Raw genomic sequence first — 19,401 nt, 5'->3', positions numbered from 1 at the left:
TTCTTTCTTTCTTTCTTTCTTTCTTTCTTTCTTTCTTTCTTTCTTTCTTTCTTTCTTTCTTTCTTTCTTTCTTTCTTTCTTTCTTTCTTTCTTTCTTTTTTCTTTCTTTCTTTCTTTCTTTCTTTCTTTCTTTCTTTCTTTCTTTCTTTCTTTCTTTCTTATGACTAATTTTAGTTTAGAAAGTACTGTGTGAGCAATTAAAAAAAAAAGTACATCTGCTATCTGAATTTGGGCCACCATCTGTGGTGCAAAGATCTCCTTTTGGAATATAAGATTATTCATAATCTAGCCCCTGACTACCTCTTGAATCCTATTGCTAATACTCTAGCCTATTTATGCTCTTTATCATACTGAATTACATATGCTTCCTTCTGATTATTTTTCTATATGTGTCTAGAATGTGTGTTGGATTCTCATAACACCTACTAATTTACTACCTTTAAAAAAATTTTGCTCAAGCATCATTTCCTTGTAAAGCTTTTCCTAACACATTTGTCTTTTGCCTCCATGCTAAGCTTTGCCGCTTCCTTTTTGGCAGATCCATCAATATGCTTCCATCACAACCTCATAACTTGTCTTGAGTGCATACTTTTCCACACCTATCTTCCTCTAAAGGATTATGCACAGACACCAAGAACAATGCCAGGCACATAACTGGAATGTAATCATTTTTTGTATGAATGAACGAAGGAAAGGAAAATGAACATTCCAGCTCTAAGTAAGGACCCTCCACCACCACCTGTGGTCTAAGATGGAACTCCTTAGGGTGCCACATGGTGCCCCTTCTGTGTGGCACATCAACAAGAAGACAAACTTCTTGGAGTTTCTGTCTCTGACTAGTGCAAACTTATATAAGATACTTAATGCTTTGCATTTATTTTTATCCAATTTCTTGTCTGTGAAACAGTGATGATAATAATAGATGCCTTGTAAAGATTAATTAAAGTTTTATTTGAATAATAGGAACCATACTTCTACCATAGTAACTGCCACAGAAGGGGCTCAATTTTTAATTTCCTACCTGCTTACTTTCTCTGATTTATCACCAGTACTAGCCTATGCTATCTGCTACGACAGCTCCTCATCACATCTATTCAGCTATATTAAATTTCCCTGTTGCTATCACACAGCTTCTTATTCACATACTGCTCTTTCCATCTGGAATGTGCTCCATTCCTTGTCTTCCTTGTCCTTCAAGGCTCACTTCAAATTCTATTTCTTCCTCATACCCCAGGGAGAGTTAGCTCTGCCCTGACTTTGGGCTAGCATTAAAACAGAGCCTGGCACATATTAGGTGGACATAAATATCAGCTTATAGTAGTATTTTCTCTTAGATTCCGAGTTCTTTAAGGGCAGGGAGAATGCCTCATTCCCTCTGGAACCCTGTTGCCTGCCACAATGCCTGGGAAAACATCATGTTTCAATATACATTTGATGAATGGATGAGCAAAACCAAATTGAACTTTGGGAACTGAAAGGTAAGATTATGGCTTCTCCTGGCCAGCAGCATATTCTTAACTCCCAAGCAATTCTCTTAAGAATTAAATCCTACACAGCTTTCCACCTACCAGAAAACATAATCCCTTCTTTACTAGCAAAAATATTTGTAGATTTACCCCCAAAGGCATTAGAAAATGTGAACCTTACTTTCTGTATTATAGGACTAAGAGTAAAATTTTTAAGGTAGAGAACCAAGGTTATACAAACTTTTCATTTCTGATGATACAGGAAAAGGAAGTATATCTAGAAAACAAAGGGCTTCTTTTTTTTTTAAAGAATTTATTTATTTATTTGACACAGAGAGAGTACAAGCAGGGGGAGCAGCAGAGAGGGAAAAGCAGGGTCCGGCAAAGCAGGGAGCCCAATGCAGGACTCGATCCCAGGACCCTGGGATCATGACCTCAGCCAAAGATAGACGCTTAACGGACTGAGCCACCCAGGTGCCCCAAGAAAACAAAGGGTTTCAATCCTGAATAAATGTGTACATCCTAAATGACTAAGAGAATTCTCTTTTTTATTTGTACACACACACACACACACACACACACACACACACACACGGACACAGAATTCTAGGAATATGCAATCATATATAGATTCAGCTATGCAACATGAACTAACAAAGAAATACCAAAATCATTTCCTGCTGTTAACACCTTAAGTAAGTTTTGCTACAACTTTTTCTTACAGTCTTATTTATGTTGCTTTGTCAAAGTCTCCAATTTCTTTAATTTTCTGAGTCAGATGCCTCCAGTGTAACAATCTTTTGACCCCCACATTTGACATGTTTGGAAGAAGTTTAACCTTTACTGGATTCCCCTGAGCTCCACTCCCCAAGTATGTCTGGTGATCTCTAAGGAATATTCATGCATTCCACAAATCTAACCTGCGTGTTAGGTAGATCTAGATCGGTAGGTATTTTGCTGCTCTATTCCCTGAAGATCCTAATTATAATGACCTTTTACCTGGTTTCTCCATTCTGTTTATCTGTCTCACTTTTCAAATTTGTACCTGGGCTCTGTGAACATCCCAAGGCAAAGTTCAGACCAGGTCACTAAAGGCAGGAAAGTTCAAGACACTTTCACTGAAGATCTGAGAGTAACAGAAGGAAACTGGAAGGCAGGAAATCAAACCATTATTGATTACTAGATATGAGTGTTGCTAGAGTCACAGACCATACTCCTCCCAAAGATGTCCCTTACCAACCACCCCTCAGCTTTGCCTGGTTGTTTCCATGTCTGAAGCAAGCTTTCTCCTAACGCATGCACCTCTAACTATGCTCACATACCCAGGGTTTGAATTCCCTTTCCCGCTCCTTTGAGGACAAGTGAGAAGGGGAAAAATACACTTTCTTCTTTTTTTCCCACTCACTAGTCCCTGTCTCTCATGGGAAAAGCAAGTCTTTTACATTTATTCTACAGAGAATTTTTATTATTTCTTTTCTAGAATTTTCCCAATTCAAAAGAGAAATTCCTTCTTTTTTGTATAAATAATAGAGCCACTTACATTGCTTTACCATCCATCTTCCTACAACAGTGGAATAACTTAAGTTCACAGATCAAACATTTATTTAGAGGAACTAAAAATTTGCTGCAGTCTTAAATAGCAGTTTGGGGCCCATTCTAACTGACTACCTCTCTGCCACATCACACATAAGCTTTCTAAAACACCAGAGTTCAGATTCAGTTATAGAATTCCATTAAAATCCTATAACCTATGTGCAATAGGGAGAGACAGCCAACTACAAATCTGAATCACTGAGGAAAGAAGGAGATAGAAGTGTCATCCTAATGTTTAATACTACATGAAAATAAGATTTCCAATCTCATTAGAGGTATGAGTGAGAAAGTTGAAAACAGTGCTTTGTTTTATTTTAAAATTATTCTCAGGAGTTCACTGCAGTGGTTTTAGGTACTATTCCTGAAGATGATCTCCAAGGAGACCATGATTCAAATACACCGTCAATAATTTCCCAACTTCACAGCTACCATTAGCATATAGTATTATTCTGACAACCCACTTGCAAATTAACAATAAGGCACTGACTGGAGCTGAATTCTCAAATATTCCAGGAAGAAACTTTATCTTGGACTATACTTGATGTATCAAACTATTTAAAAGTAAGTGACATAGGCAGTGAACCATCCACCTGCAGGCTCATGAATATTACAGACAGGAGAAAGAATGTGCAGGTGAATTTTGTCCAAGGCAATAACTGTAGGTCAAATGCTGCTCTGAAGTTTCTAGTTACAATTCATAATTTCTGGAGGTTCAAACTCTGTTAACTTCTTATTTATAGAGAATGGGCTAAATGGCTTTGGAAATGGTATTATAATGACACTGGAAATAGTATCTATACTGATGTATGTATATGTATACATATATATTTGCATGTTCTTCATGGAAAAACTAATAGAAACATGAGCAGTTACAAATAATAATACAATGTGACATTATTACTATATCTTAAAATTTTACCATACTGTTGATTTGTATGTCTTATCTTTGACAAGGAATACCAAAGATTAGGTGGTTTAAAATCAGTAGTTCAGCTAACTGTCCCTTGTACATTAAAATATAGGACTCGCAGCAGAATTAAAGAAATACCTGTTTCTTCTCACATCATTTCTTGAAATTGGTTATGTAATCTTTACCACTAAAATACAAAACTCTATCAGTATATGACATAAAAATCTTATGAGGAAGAAGTATACAGACATTACATTCCTCTTTTAAGATATTTTTTCTATTGGGGCACCTGGGTGGCTCAGTCATTAAGCGTCTGCCTTCGACTCAGGTCATGATCCCAGAGTCCTGGGATCGAGCCCTGCATCGGGCTCCCTGCTCCACGGGAAGCCTGTTTCTCCCTCTCCCACTCCTCCTGCTTGTGTTCCCTCTCTTGCTGTCTCTCTATCTCTGTCAAATAAATAAATAAAATCTTAAAAAAAAGATTTTTTCTATTATAAAAATGTTTTTTTCCTGGAAACCTGGAAAAATTCACAAATGCAGAAAGAAGGAAATCCAGAAATAACTAATGTTACAAAATTGGTACATTTCATCACAATAATATGTGAGCTTTATTGTTTGCATTTGAGAGCATACTGCATATTTTATTTTATAATGAGCAAATTATAGACCAGATTTTGGATAAGAGACATATCTATGGTTACTAGTCTACTCTTATTTAAAAATAATTCTTGAAATTCTTAGGTCATCCAGTATTTACCTTTAAAATCCTCAAAGTATTTCTTAAATTCTTCAGCATTAGTGGAGCAAAAATTATTATTATTTTTTGTTTCTTTGGAATTTTCCTGCTGAAAGAACCTCATTTCTGATTCTAGGAAAGTATCAAAAAAGAAGATGAACCCAAAGTGCCAAGCTTCTCCCTAGGGCTATAGAAACTACTTTATAACCTATAGTATAATTTGAATGAATTTCTAAGCTGAAAATTTAAAAAATTACAAATAGACACACAGAATTTTACATCCAGACAGCCCTGATCTCGAGCTCTTAATCTTGTTTCACTTTTCAGTCAACTTAGTAATTATTGAGCAAAGCTTTAAAGTCCTCTCCATTCTTAGTGTTTAATTACCTTGCAATTTTCTTCTATTATTTTATAATTTTGAAATACAAAATTGTCATGATTTCATGAAGTGCAACCTTTATTCTGTTATCTTCCAAAATTTTTTTTTTTTAAAGATTTTATTTATTTATTGGACAGAGAGAGACAGCGAGAGCAGGAACACAAGCAGGGGGAGTGGGAGAGGGAGAAGCAGGCTTCCTGCTGAGCAGGGAGCCCGATGTGGGACTCGATCCCAGGACCCTGGGATCATGACCTGAGCCGAAGGCAGATGCTTAACGACTGAGCCACCCAGGCGCCCTGTTATCTTCCAAAATTTAATGTTGGAGAGGAAAAGTCTGGGACCAAACAATTTTTTTGGTCCTCTTTTTTTCTTCTACATGGCTATTTGTGCCAATGTTTTTATTTTTGCAACTAAAATCACAGTCAGAATCTATGAAGAAGTGGTTTGTTGTTATTGATTTCATGGGATTATGGTAAAAACTCTTTGATATGGATCTACATGCTCAACCACTTTCCCTCTGATTCAGGAAAATTTATTTCATTTTTTAAAATAAGGGGTTTTTTGTTCATTTCAGTTTCTAAAATATTCCTCTTTAAAAGACTTGTATTACAAATGTCTCTCATCTTTGTATCTAATCTATTCACTTAATTTTACTGTATATTCTGAGATAGTCAAATTCTGCCCATCCATGAATTATATTCTTATCCTCTGTGAATATTTTCATTCTTGCTTGCATGACTAGTTTACTTTAAACACATCTTTAAATCATCTTTTTTCTTATTTTCATTTTATTTTATCCTACTTTTCCATCTCAAGAGTTATCTCCTTATACATTCTGCTTATATTTCACGGAGGTCAAATGATCTTACAACCATTTGAAATCTTCAGTTACCTATTTTTCCCCTGATTTCTGCAATAGATAAGTTTTAGAAGTCTGCTTTAGTATGAACTGCATATTTAAACCACCTTAAAATTTAATGAACAAGCAAAAATTGGTCATCATCACTCATGCATCTGTGGGTTGCCTATGGGTACTAGCCAATCTAGATTAGAATCAAATGGAGTGAACTGGGTGAAGAGGCTTTGCTCTACTTATACTCTATCCTATTTTTGACCAATTGGCTTGCTCAGACATATTTTTCTCATGGTCACAGTTATGCAAGAGAGGTGGTCAAAGCATACAAATCCTCATAGACCTAGGGTCAGAACTGGTATACATACTGTCATAGTTACCTCATTGATCAAATCAAGGGATATACTTTGGACTAGATCAAAGTCAAAGGGCAGGGAAATATAATATGCTGCCTTTGTGGAAGTGGTTCTATACATGGCAAATGACATGTATATGAATAGAGGTGAAAAATCAGGGTAATACAATCTCTACCAAGGGTATGTCTTTTTCCAAGTGTTTGTACTTTCCTTATAGTAAAGTACATTTTTTATTATACTTTTTTCCCCTTTTTTAAAAATCTCATATCTGAGCAAGATATAAACAGATTTAGTGGTTATCAACAGATAGGTAGTAAGACTTTGCCTTGGTTAATAGTCTCTCCATGTGTGTGTTGGTAAAATCCCCCTGTCTTATCCATTGGAGGATTTCAGATTGCAGGCTGCAGCTCCTCACCTGATTCCTAGTGTGTACCAGGCATGTATGTAATGTGGCATGTGGTTTTGTGGAACTGAATTGCAATGCTCGCCATCCTTCAATTATCTGGCCGTCTGTCTTTTTGAACAGACAGAACTCATGAGATATTACAGTACCCAGCATATTCTGCATCCAAGATTCTCTTTGTTTCTATTATGCTAAACTACATTTAGGTGTAACATCTTCCAGAATGTAATATGCCTCTACCACATCTCTGTGCCTCTTGATCATTACATTACTACTTGCTCTTTTGTTTTCTGTAACTTACAGTTTTAAAGAAGTAAATCTTCATAATCTTAGATTTGGCAATTAATTGTTAGATATAATACCAACAGCATAAGTAACAAAAGGAACACAGATAAATTGGACTTCATCAAAGCCAAAAACATTTGCTCATTAAAGGATATTATCAAGGACAGGAAAGAACAACAACCTACAGAATGGGAAAAAATAGTTGCAAATCATATATCTGATAAGGATTTAATGTTTAGAATATATAAATAACTCTTATAACTCAACAACAACCCAATTAAAAAATAGGCAAATTGCTTGAATGGATATTTCTCCAAGTAAGATATAAACATTATAAATAAGAACATAAGAAAAAATGCTCAAGATCACTAATCATCATGGAAATGCAAATTGAAAGCACAACAAGATGCCACTCCACACCTACTAGAATGTTTATAATAAAAAGAAAAAAGGAAAATAACAAGTGTTGGTAAGGGTATAAAGATATTGGAACTTTTTTTTTTAAGATTTATTTATTTGACAGAGAGAGACACAGCAAGAGAGGGAACACAAGCACGGGGAGTGGGAGAGGGAAAAGCAGGCTTCCTGCTGAGCAGGGAGCCTGATGCGGGGCTCAATCCCAGGACCCTGGGATCATGACCTGAGCCAAAGGCAGATGCTTAATGACTGAGCCACCCAGGCGCCCCAAGATATTGGAACTCTTGTGTATTGCTGCTTGCAAGGTACAATAGTGCCACTGTTGTATATAAGTTTGGTAGTCCCTAAAAAAGGAAATCATAGAATTGTCATATGATCCAACAATTTCACTTAGGTATATAACCCCAAGTAGTAAACAGAGTCTCAAATTGATATTTATACAACCATGCTCATTGCAGCATTATTCACAATAGCCAAAAAACAACCTGTGTCTATCAACAGATGAATAAACAAAATGTGGTATGTAAAAATAATGAAATATTATTCAACCATAAAAAAAATGAAGTTCTCATACACGCTAAAACACTAATGAACCTTGCGGTACCTGGGTAGCTTAGTCGGTTAAGTGTCTGCTTTTGGCTCAGGTCATGATCCCAGAGTCCTGGGGATTAAGCCCCACATATGGCTCCCTACTCAGCAGGGAGTCTGCTTTTCCCTCCCCCTCCATCCCTCCACCTTGTTCTTGCTCTCTCTCTCGCTCACTCTCTATTGCAAATAAATAAATAAGTCTTAAAAAAAAAACCCACTGAAGAACTCTGAAAATGTGTTATTTTGCTATGTGTAAAAAGCCAGACTAAAAGGACATTGTATGATTCTACTAATATGAAACACCTAGAATAGGCAAATTCATAGATATAGAAATTAGATTAGAAGTTACCAGGGAATGGGTGGTGGGGCAGGGAGTTATTGCTTAAAGGGTAGAGTTTTTGTTTGTGGTGATGAAAAGTTTTGGAAATATACATAGGTAATGTTGCATAACATTGTAAATGCAGTTAATGGCACTAAATTACACTCTTGAAAATAGTTAAAATGAAAAATTTTGTTATGTATATTTTATCACAATTTGAAAACTGAGATAAGGGTAAGATGATAAGGCTCCAAAATTCTGCCTAGGCTTAGACGTGAAGACTAACCATGAATTTTTCTAAAGTTATCTCTTCATTTTAAGTTGGGTTAACAATAGAAACAAGTCACAATTTCTTTCACTCTGCTTCCAGTCTTATGCATGTATTTATGTGAAATTACTTATTAGATTTAATTATAATAATTTGCTACTTTAGTTCATAGACTAGATACTCCTTGATTAGAAGAAACTTACAAAGTAGCTGGTTTGAGGAAGGTCTTGAATTTGATAAGTGTGAATTGGTGGCTGTCTAGTTGTTAAATGAATGACTATGTCTGGTGATTAAGATATTTCTACATAAAGGAAGTGGGTAGGACTATATGGATCGCTGGGATCTGCCATTATAAAGACTGTATCTGATTCCACGTATTTTGTAAATTTGCCTTACCTAACATATTTTCAAGTTAAATTAAACTGCATAATTTGCAAAATTATATAATATGTTTATTCTAGAGCTGAACAATGGAGATATTGATTTACAAAACCTCAATCTGAAAATATTAGTAAGACCCTATACTAAAACATTTTCTACACCTTTCTAGAGAAAATTTCATGTATTTATCTAACTCAATCCTATAAATAACTCCATCAGATTAGTAGATGATGAATTATTACATCATCCAAAAGAGTAACTTAAAGTCAAGATAATCTCAATGATTTATTAAATTCATCTAGCAAATTAATGTCAAAGGCAGGGCAAGAACTCATGTAGTTGACATGAGATAACTTGCTGAGAGTTTCTATACTTTAACGGGGGTGGTGGAGTGTTTACGACGAGGAAGTTGCTGTGAGGGGGAAGATGGCACTGTCCCCGAGTACCCTTCTCCCTGAGACACTACCACATGACTGGTGTGTGCAGCCATCAGGAAAGAGAACGATCAAGGAAGAGCCATGGCACGCAGCACATGTGGAACATAGACACAGCATGCCTCTCTTTGCAGCTAGCATCAATTACAGTGAAAAATGAGGTATTAATTGGTGTTCCCTGAGCAGCCTAATATTCTCCTCTTTGAGATCTGTGGCATATCTAGGAAGAGGGGACTGAAAAGGAGGGGGGCGAGAATGTAACTCACTGGGGAAATCAAAAGAGGTCTATGTAAAATGGTTTCCCGGTTCTCAGGCTTAAGGTAAGGCATTCTGTCAAATCACTCAAAGCTAAGTATGAGGTCTTAATTCCTTAATGAAGGTTTAGGAACCACATCTTTTTTTGTTTGTTTTTTAATATAGTTGACACACTATGTTACGTTAGTTTTAGGTGTACAACATCTCTATACCTTATGCTATCACCACAAGAGTCGCTGCCATCTGTCAGCATACAATGCTATTAATATCATTGACTGTATTCCTTATGCTGTGCCTTTTATTCCTGTGACTTATTCATTCCATAACTGGAAGCCTGTAGCTCCCACTCCCCTTCACCTATTTTGCGCATTGCCTGCTCCCACCCCTCTGGCAACCATAGGTTTTTCTCTGTGTTTATAGGTGGGAGCCACATCTTCATCCCAGACTCTAGTCACTAAGGCAAGGAGCAGAGACAGTGATGGAATTACAACACTTCCAGAACCCAGTCGTCTGCTTTCACATGCCAAAGCCAGCTTCCTGAGTCCTCTGCCACCTACCTGATAGGATTCCATGTTGCTCCAAATGATTGACAATGGCAGGAGAGTCTACTCTTTCCCAGTATCACTGGTATTTGACTTGTTCCTCTTCTTGTTTTTACTTCCCCAAGTCTTCTCTCTTATAGCCATGCTGCTTGACAGCAATCTCTCTCCTTTATGTTTTATTTTCTGCCTTTTTCCCTCCTCTGTATAGCTCTGTACCTTCCTATAATAAGAAAGCTTTTGTCTAATTACCAAACAATATAAAGATCCCTTCCTTTCATTTATGAAGACACACAGTTACAAAGGCACCCTCGCTTGACTACATTGCACTTTTCAGCTTTCACCCTAAGTGGTCATGCAATGTCTCGTGATGATCTTTTTTCACCTTTACACACCAATGTGGTTGCACGTGTTTGTGAGTGCTTACCTCAGGATTATTCACCAATGAGTGTGGCTCTCTCCAAATGGTCAGGAGCATCCAGAAAGACATTTGTATGTACTATCCACATTATGCCTTCTTTTGAAATCATTTTCAGCCTGATGCCCATTGCACTTAAACCTCTGGTTAAATTATCATATGCTTTTGTCTCTAAAGTGTTGCCTGCTATCAGCTATTTCACTGTCTACATCAAATTAGGTGAGGTACTGGATAAACCTAGGCCAATATGAAGGAGGTGTTACTTGAAGATGAGGCTGGAAGATGCTGAGTTAATGACACAGAAACTCTCTTCAGATGTTATTATCCTGAAATAAGAAGTCAAGGTATAGGGCCAAGAACAACAGGCCTGAACCAACAGACCTTTTCTATTTGTTTAGCTTCCTCAAAACTTAATGAAATAAGTGATAACAAAAAGCTGCCTCTTTCTAGGCCTCGGCTTTAGCATCTGTAAAATGAGAGGAACTAGCTAGGGAGATCAGGAGTATTCATACTGTGCTCTGTAGGGTGCCAGTGTCCCTCTGGGGTGTCTCAGGGTGTGAAGGGCGAGCGAAGGGAGGGAGATAGGGTGCAAGTACATGGCTGAAATTCAGGTTGTACTGCAGTCACCCAGAGCAGGGTTTACATATTCTGGTCTCCAGGAAGATCTTCTTTGAGAAGAACTGCTACAAAGCAAAGTTTGTAAACCTAAGACAAAATAGCTCATGGTGTCTTGCACAAACATATGAGCTGAAATAAATTGTTTTATATAAAAATATTAATTTATAAAAAAAGATTTTCAAAAGTGCTGCCAGAGGTCTCTTTGCAGTATTCCAGAACATTAAACCTGTGGGTGACTGGCTGCCTTTACCTAACCTCCCTCTCTGGCCTATGTTCCAGTTTATCATGAAGGAGAAAGATAAAGCAATTGGCAATCCATCTATCCCAAACCTATTCACAACCAAGCAATAACAATTATCTCCGTCTTTACATTTTCTCCCATCTCTTGCTATTTCTTGTACAGTAATGAATTGTAACAGCTACTTCTTGCTGACTTCTCTCCCATATAATTAATGTCCTAAGATATTCTATTTACTAGTGAAGCAGTTTGAATCAAGAAGTGATTACTTTTAGAGTAAACAGAGCTACTAAACCCTCTCCACAAACAAAGCTGACAGCAGTTTTATTTTTAAAATAATCAAATTGAAATCCCAAAAAGCTTTAAGTTTGGGACTTCTTATTTATTATGTGTATAGAGGTATTTTGTGTGTGTGAAAAGTATATTAATATTTAGAGTACAAGACCTATCTTGTACATAGATCAAAAAGAATGACTTAAAACAACGACAACAGATACCAGTGTCACTACCCCTGCTTCCTTGTTTGGCCTAAACCATCAACCTTCATAGAACAGAAGCTGTTTGTTTAAGAGTTCAAATTCAATTCTTAAAAACATTAAAATTAGATATTGAACTTTCCAAGTTGGGGACAAAATGTTCAGAATCAAAACTTCAACAATGACTGAATAGAAAGGAGGAAAAAGGAAATGCCGTTGCCCAAAACTTGGCAGTGTCGATTGTGTTGCAGTTTTCACAGTGGTTTTTGCAGTTTTGCAACATTTTGAAATGTTGCAGCAAGGAATCAAGCCTTCCCTCTACATTGAAAGGAGTATTAGCCACAGTATTAGCCACACATATGGATTAATTAATACATAGTAACTAAGTGAGCTGTTGATTGGCCTGATGACCTTCACATCAAGTCAAGCCCTTATCTCCGTCAGTACTATGGGTCCACCCTAATCTATTCCCACAGCTTCAAACCTCCTACTTCAGATTTCTACTTCCTTACAGATATCTTAAGGGTGTCAAATTAATTGTTGAACTTAAAACTTAAAAACCTAATTTTGGATTTCTTCCTTTCTTGCCTGCTCCTTATCTGATAGCTAATTCATGTTGATTTTTCAACCTTTTTTTTTTCCCATTTCCAATCTCTCTATCCACATTCATCTTTTCATCACCTCACATGTGGTTATGGAAATCACCTTCTAAATGGCCTCCGTGTCACTCTGCATTGCCCTCCTTACTTCATGCAATGCCTCACTGCTAACTTAATCTTAAATCTTCTCTAATCAAGCATCAGAACTCATGACATTCAGAAAATGGAGAGATCATTGAGGGTAGAGCAGTTAGGGAAGGTGATGCTGAGGAGATGGGCCTTAGAGTATGAAGGGAGTGGGTGGAGATAATCAGAGCCGAGGTCGGAAACCATTCTCGAAAAAAGAAAGAGCATCAAGATAGCCATGGATGGCAAGCTTCAATCGCAGGTCTTGGATTGTTTCCAAGTCTCCTGTCTGCCCAGACTTAACACAAATTCAACTCATTTACAACTCCTTGACAGACATGCTCTTTTGCAAGGACAGAGAAATGGTTTGACAGCTTGGCTTTTTTGAATGCCATCATTGCCCCCACATCTGACCTTGTCATATTTGCATACTGTTTCACAGGGAACCTGAACTTATCTTCTAAACTAAATCCTCTGCACCAGTTACGCTAGTCTAGACACACTCCCCCAAAACATAACCTTCTCGATCATGCTGTTTCTTCATCTACAAGTCCTCCTTTTCCAAATTTTACCCTGTCTTTATGAAGTTCTTCCTCAGGCTGAAATCCCCTTTTGTTTAGCTCATCTGTGGATCATGTATCTCATAGATTGTATATACGTAATGCTAGAAAGAGAAAAGCAAATAGCAGACCCATTCACATTTCCAAACCAACCATGTTTTTGCTTATATTAGATACTTTCTCTTAATTATGGCCACAAACAGGTAAAACTGTCTATATTACAGAAGTGTTTTTTCTTACTTTTTAACTTTCTTTTCTTTGGTTTAACAGAATAAAAGATGTTTATTTTAGAAAATTTGCCAAGTAGAGAATGACAACAATCAGGGGAAACAAAAATTACATACAGTCATCAGCCAGGGGAAAAATAAATACATTTCGAAAAAAAATGCCACAGATCTATTTGAATTTCTCACCTTTACTGAAATAATTCCCAGTCAATATTTTATGTGTTTACTAAATATTTGTTGTGCATATTTTAAGTGCCAAACATTGTGCAAAGATGGCTATGACATATTTACTGCATTCTAAGACATTACTGTCTGAAAGGAGAGAAATTTCTGTAAAAAATAAATTTTGACACAATGTGATAAGCTCTACAATATAGGTATGCCCCTTGCCAGGATACTACATGCATTAAAGAATCTTGCAGACGCCATGTGGGGGTGAGATGCAGAATCTCAGAAATGATGACACAGAAGTGATTACTGCCAATTTACAAATCTCAATCATGTGTTTTTTTTTTTTTAAGTAAAATCTGTGTTTAACTTAGAATTACATTATTTCACTAGATTCCTTATGCTGCATATCAGGATCAACCATATATAATTCTTCAATGTTTCTAAAACTGAAATTCATCCTCAGAATGCTATAGGATATTCAAAAGAACATTCCACCGGCCCTAGAAGCCTCTGCAGCTGTACAATCAGGAAAGGGATTGCTTTGCTTACATATACCTGGAAATTAAAGAGCAATTTAAGGTTTGGTTGTAACATACAACTTTGTTAAGAACCAGTTCAGAGAGACATTTTTTAGAAAGGTTTTCTACAAAGAACCTAACAGCTTTGGAGAACTTAGAAACCAGGCTTCCTCAGAGGGAATGGCACTTTCAGAAGAAGGGAGAGCGGGGTTTTGGTGATCAGTGGGAGGGAGAGGCCAGGTGGGGGGCTGGTTTTGGTAACAGGAGGAGGGAGAGAAGCATTCACTTTTCTCAGGGTTCCTTCAGCCTCCTCGGTCAGCAAACCAGTAATAATTCCACATCATCTGCTGCCAGCTGGAGAAGATCTGATTAGAGATTGGATTGGCCTAATGAAGACCCTTTCCATCTCCCAGCCTCAGCAGTTCTGCAGGTCACATTGACTTCTTTATGGGCATGTCAAGCAAAAAGATATCCCCTACATAGGGAAGAGGCAGGCTCACCCTGAAAGACTTGCATCTGAGGTCAGAGAGCAAGCCTTGCTTTCCAGGGCAAGATTAATAGGTAAGGGCAACGTGCTAAACAGTCAGCCAGATCCACAGCCACATGTCTCAAGTAGAGAGAAGTGAAATCAAAGGCCAAGGGAACTTGCACTCAGCCAAGTTAAGGGTAAGATATGTTTCGAGGCAAGGCAATCTAAATGTGATTTGGAGACACAGGCACAGAGACTGATCTCATGGTCTGTGCAATGGCTGCCAAACATTTTACCCCAAGTCCCACTTGTAAAGTGGAGGGAATGATGCCAATGCACAAATAAAGAGAATCATAAACATCGAGTGTTTGTTGGAGCTATATAACCCCTTGTGGCAAAGGTACTATTGAGGGATAAGAATGGGAAACCAATAAAGGAGGGAGAAAATGTAGAAAACATAGTACCGTCCAGCTACTGAAGCCAGCTACAATGATAAATTGAATTTTCCTAACAGTATAAAACATCTCTTCTATGGTGTGGATCCATTATATATTTCCAATCTGATTTTTGCATAACTTCCTCTATAGACCAGATGGTGTCCTGCAATCCCTCCATAATTTCTAACCAGTGCTCTCCAGAGACACTTAATTTTTCTCCAGGTTCCAATTCTTTTAGATCCAACCCAATCCTCCCACACTTTCTGCCCCTTCAGTGAAGTCTTCTGTAATTATACCAGTCAATAATAGCCCTCTTTCTTGAATACCTTTGATATTCATTGCTTGAAAAAGTCACTTTGTGATTATTACATTGACCTACATCTTGCTCAACACAATTCTGTGCCCCTTGGTGGTCAGACCCATGTCTCATGTAAATACTTATAAAACCTAAGATGCAGAAACCATATTAAAAAGAGCAAAATATGATTTACTGACAACTTACCATGGTATTTTTATTTTGTGCTATACTATTCAAAAAATTATATTCATATATAAATTTCTATGAATTTTTATTTTAAATGTTATTTAAGTCATTGCCTTACTTTTAACCCTATTTTAGTTATAAATGCAAAATACAATAAAAATCTTTTTTCTAATTTTAATTCCAGTATAGTTAACATACAGTGTTATATTAGTTTCAGTTGCACAATATACTGATTCAACAATTCTATACATTACTCAGTGCTCATCATGATAAGTGTACTTTTAATCCCCTTCATCTATTTCACCCACCTCCTTTCTGGTAACCATCAGTTTGTTCTCTATAGTTAAGACTCTCTTATTTGGTTTGTCTCTTTTTTTTCTTCGTTCATTTGTTTTGTTTCTTAAATTCCATGTATGAGTGAAATCATATGATATTTGTCTTTCTCTGATTGACTTATTTCACTTAAGATTATACTCTAGATCCATCCATGTTATTGCAAGATCTCATTCCTTTTTTATGGTTGAGTAATGTTTCATTATAGATACATACCACATCTTCTTTATCCATTCCACTATTGATGGACATGGGCTACTTCCGTAATTTAGCTATTGTAAATTATGCTGCAATAAACATAGGGGTGCATGCATCTTTTCAATTTAGTGTTTTTGTATTTTTTGGCGGGGGGTAAATACCTAGCAGTGGAATTACTGGATCATATGGCAATTCTTTTTTAATAGAATTATAAATCTTGCTAGATGTAATTTCAAGAGATTTCCTGGCTGTCCCACTTTTTGTTAAATGAGAACTTGTGATGTACTTAGTATAATCTCTTTTTCAAAATATGTGTTCAGCAAACATCAGTAAAGATTTCATTCATTCAGTCAGATGTAGCTCCTTTGATGAGCGGCCCCTGCGTGCCCTGACGACATACAAAAGGTACAATTTGCAGCTTGTCCTCTGACTTAGTTGCCTAAACAGTCTCCTCTCACTCCTTGTCTATACCTCTCCGAACTTAACTCTTACTTTTCTTTCCTCATATCTTGCCTTTTTGGCTCCATGTCCTTTATTATGATTCCCAACTTCAGTTTTGGCTTTCTCCTCCACCCTGATACCTAGTGCTGCTTCTGTAAGCCCCCATCCAGAGCACAGTACCCAAAACGGAGGTAGGTCTGTGGGAAAGTGATCACTGGCCAAGGCTGGAGCTACAAAGTTGCTAAAGGACTGCATATTCTAGGTGCATGGTTTATGGCAGTGTACCACAAGATGTCCTCACACCCACACTGCTGACCAAACTTTAGGGTGTCAAAACCCAGCAGCAGAGGCCCTTCCTCCTGCACTGTCCCTTCAGCACACTCTCTTTAGAAAATTTCACATTACTATGAGAGCGGCGCCTGGGTGGCTCAGTCATTAAGAGTCTGCCTTAGGAGTTAAGAGTCATGATCCTAGGGTCCTGGGATCGAGCCCCGCATCGGGCTCCCTGCTCCACGGGAAACCTGCTTCTCCCTCTCCCACTCCCCCTGCTTGTGTTCTCTCTCTCGCTGTGTCTCTCTCTGTCAAATAAATAAATAAAATCTTAAAAAAAAAGAAAAAAGAAAGTTTCACATTACCATGAGAGACTATGGACTCTGATAAACAAACTGAGGGTTCTAGAGGGGAGGGGGGTGGGGGGATAGGTTAGCCTGGTGATGGGTATTAAAGAGGGCACGTATTGAATGGAGCACTGGGTGTTATACGCAAACGATGAATCATGGAACACTACATCAAAAACTAATGATGTAATGTATGGTGACTAACATAATAAAATAAAAAAAAAGTTTCACACTGTGCTACTATAAAGGAGAAAGGCTGGTAGAAAGCCCATCCATTGTTGCAGAGCATGTATTGAAGGATAAATTTGGAGTTAAGAGGAATACTTTGATAACTGGAACATTCTTTTTTTTTTTTTAAAGAAAATCAAAGCCTGCTTTTATTGATGCACCCACAGACAGACTGGTGATTTGGAAGGGATGACGACGCTAACACAACACTCGTGGTTAAAGCAACTCAAAACACAGGGCGCAGGAGATGCCTTTACAGGGACATGATGCCTTCGTAAGTTAGGGAAACGGACTCGCCGGCTGCCCCTCTCGTTTCATGTTCTTCACAAACTCGTCTCCCTTCTCGATGGAGGCCTTCAGCTCAGGGATGGCTTCCGCGATCATCTTCTCTTCGAAAGAGGAGATCTTGACGATGCCTAGATTCTTCTCAATGCCCATTTTCCCCAGCATTAACGGGGCGGAGAAATAGGCACAGTCTGCTTCTTGGGACTTAATGAAGGAACACCACAACTCCTTCCTTTCCGTTCATCGCATCCACAAGGGAGAAGACAAACCGGGCTCCGGCGTACGCCATGGACAGGGTGGCTGAGCCTGCTCCAGCTCTGGCCTTCACCACCTCTGTGCCGGCCTCCTGGATCCGCCCAGTGATGGCTGTTAGCTGGTCCTGGGGAAGGTCCACCTTGGGAGTGCACTGGGAGATCAGGGGGATGATGGTCTTCCAGCATGGCCGCCAATGACAGGAACATTGACTCGAGCAGGATCCGAACCCTTCAGTTCCGCAATGAAAGTGTTGGCTCTGACAATGTCCAGGGTCGTCACCCCGAAGATTTTATTGGAGTTGTAGACTCCGTGTTTCTTGAAAACTTCCGCTGCGATTGGGATGGTGGAGTTCACTGGATTGGAAATGACGCAGATCATGGCCTCGGGGCAGTGCTGGACGCAGGCAGCAGACAGGGTGGCCACAATGGAGGCATTGGTGTTGAACAGGTCATCCCGGGTCATGCCTGGTTTTCTCGGGACTCCTGCTGGAATAACCACCACATCACAGCCTTTCAGGCAATCCGGCAGCTGCTCAGGTCCGAGGTAGCCTTTCACTGTTGCTCTGGTCTCGATGTGGCTCAGATCGGCGGCCACTCCGGGCGTATGAGCAATATCGTAGAGGGTCAGGCGGCTCACCAAGGTTCTATTCTTGAGGAGAAGCGCAAGAGGCTGCCCGATTCCTCCGGAAGCCCCTAGCACGGCTACTTTCGCATTGTTCTGGGCAGAGGTGCTGAAGCTGCGGCGGAGAACGGCGCCGGCAGGGCGGGCGAGGGCAGAGAACATAGTTGAAGCTGGCGGGGAGCAGAACGGCAGGAGAAGGCGCAGGCGGCTGGCAAGTGACACCAACGACCTCCACACTGTACCGATAACTGGAACATTCTTGCATAGAATGTTAGAATATGTTTCCAAATGCAATAGGTACTTTACTCAGGAAGTATATGTCAGTTGATTTTTTATAAATCAAAACTATTTTAATCACATTAGTAAATACCTATCATTTAATTAGATTTGAAAATAGATTGTTTTAGAATTGAGGGAGGGCTCTCTCCCTCTATCTTCTCTGTCTCATATATTATAAAATTATATATTAATCATATTATATGAATCAAATATATACATTATATATACAAAGTGTAAATATATGTGTGTATATTTATATATATAAAATGTATAATATGAGCAAGAAGAGAGAAAAAAGAGATAGAGATCCTGACTCAATAACTCTTTTTCTACCTCTAGAAATAATATTTTTTTCAAATTAAATTAATAATGATTAAATTTATGTGATTTCACAAGAAGCTTAGACACATTAACCTTTAGATGGTTTCATAAGCTAAACAGATTGTGTTTATCAACAAAAATATTATTTGAAGAGTATGAACTTTTTAACATAATATAGTATTTGAGATTTAGACTATTAAAAGTAAAAACCAAAACAATTGTTCAAAATACAAGTGACTATAGAATTATGAGAACCGTAAATGCTTGGGGTTAAAAAGAACCTCCTCTATGAGGAAGTCA

At 38.1% G+C, this 19,401-nt stretch overlaps 1 pseudogene; it reads right to left on the bottom strand.

Moving 5' to 3' along the window:
- Positions 1–17,619: 17,619 nt before the first annotated feature.
- LOC113912373 lies at positions 17,620–18,663 on the bottom strand (annotated as a pseudogene).
- Between the last annotated feature and the right edge of the window lie 738 nt (positions 18,664–19,401).

This window comes from Zalophus californianus, chromosome 14 (genome assembly GCF_009762305.2).
Source record: "Zalophus californianus isolate mZalCal1 chromosome 14, mZalCal1.pri.v2, whole genome shotgun sequence".
NCBI lineage: Eukaryota > Metazoa > Chordata > Mammalia > Carnivora > Otariidae > Zalophus > Zalophus californianus.
The sequence above is the reverse complement of the archived record's forward strand: the minus strand, read 5'-3'. Positions and strand labels throughout refer to the sequence as shown.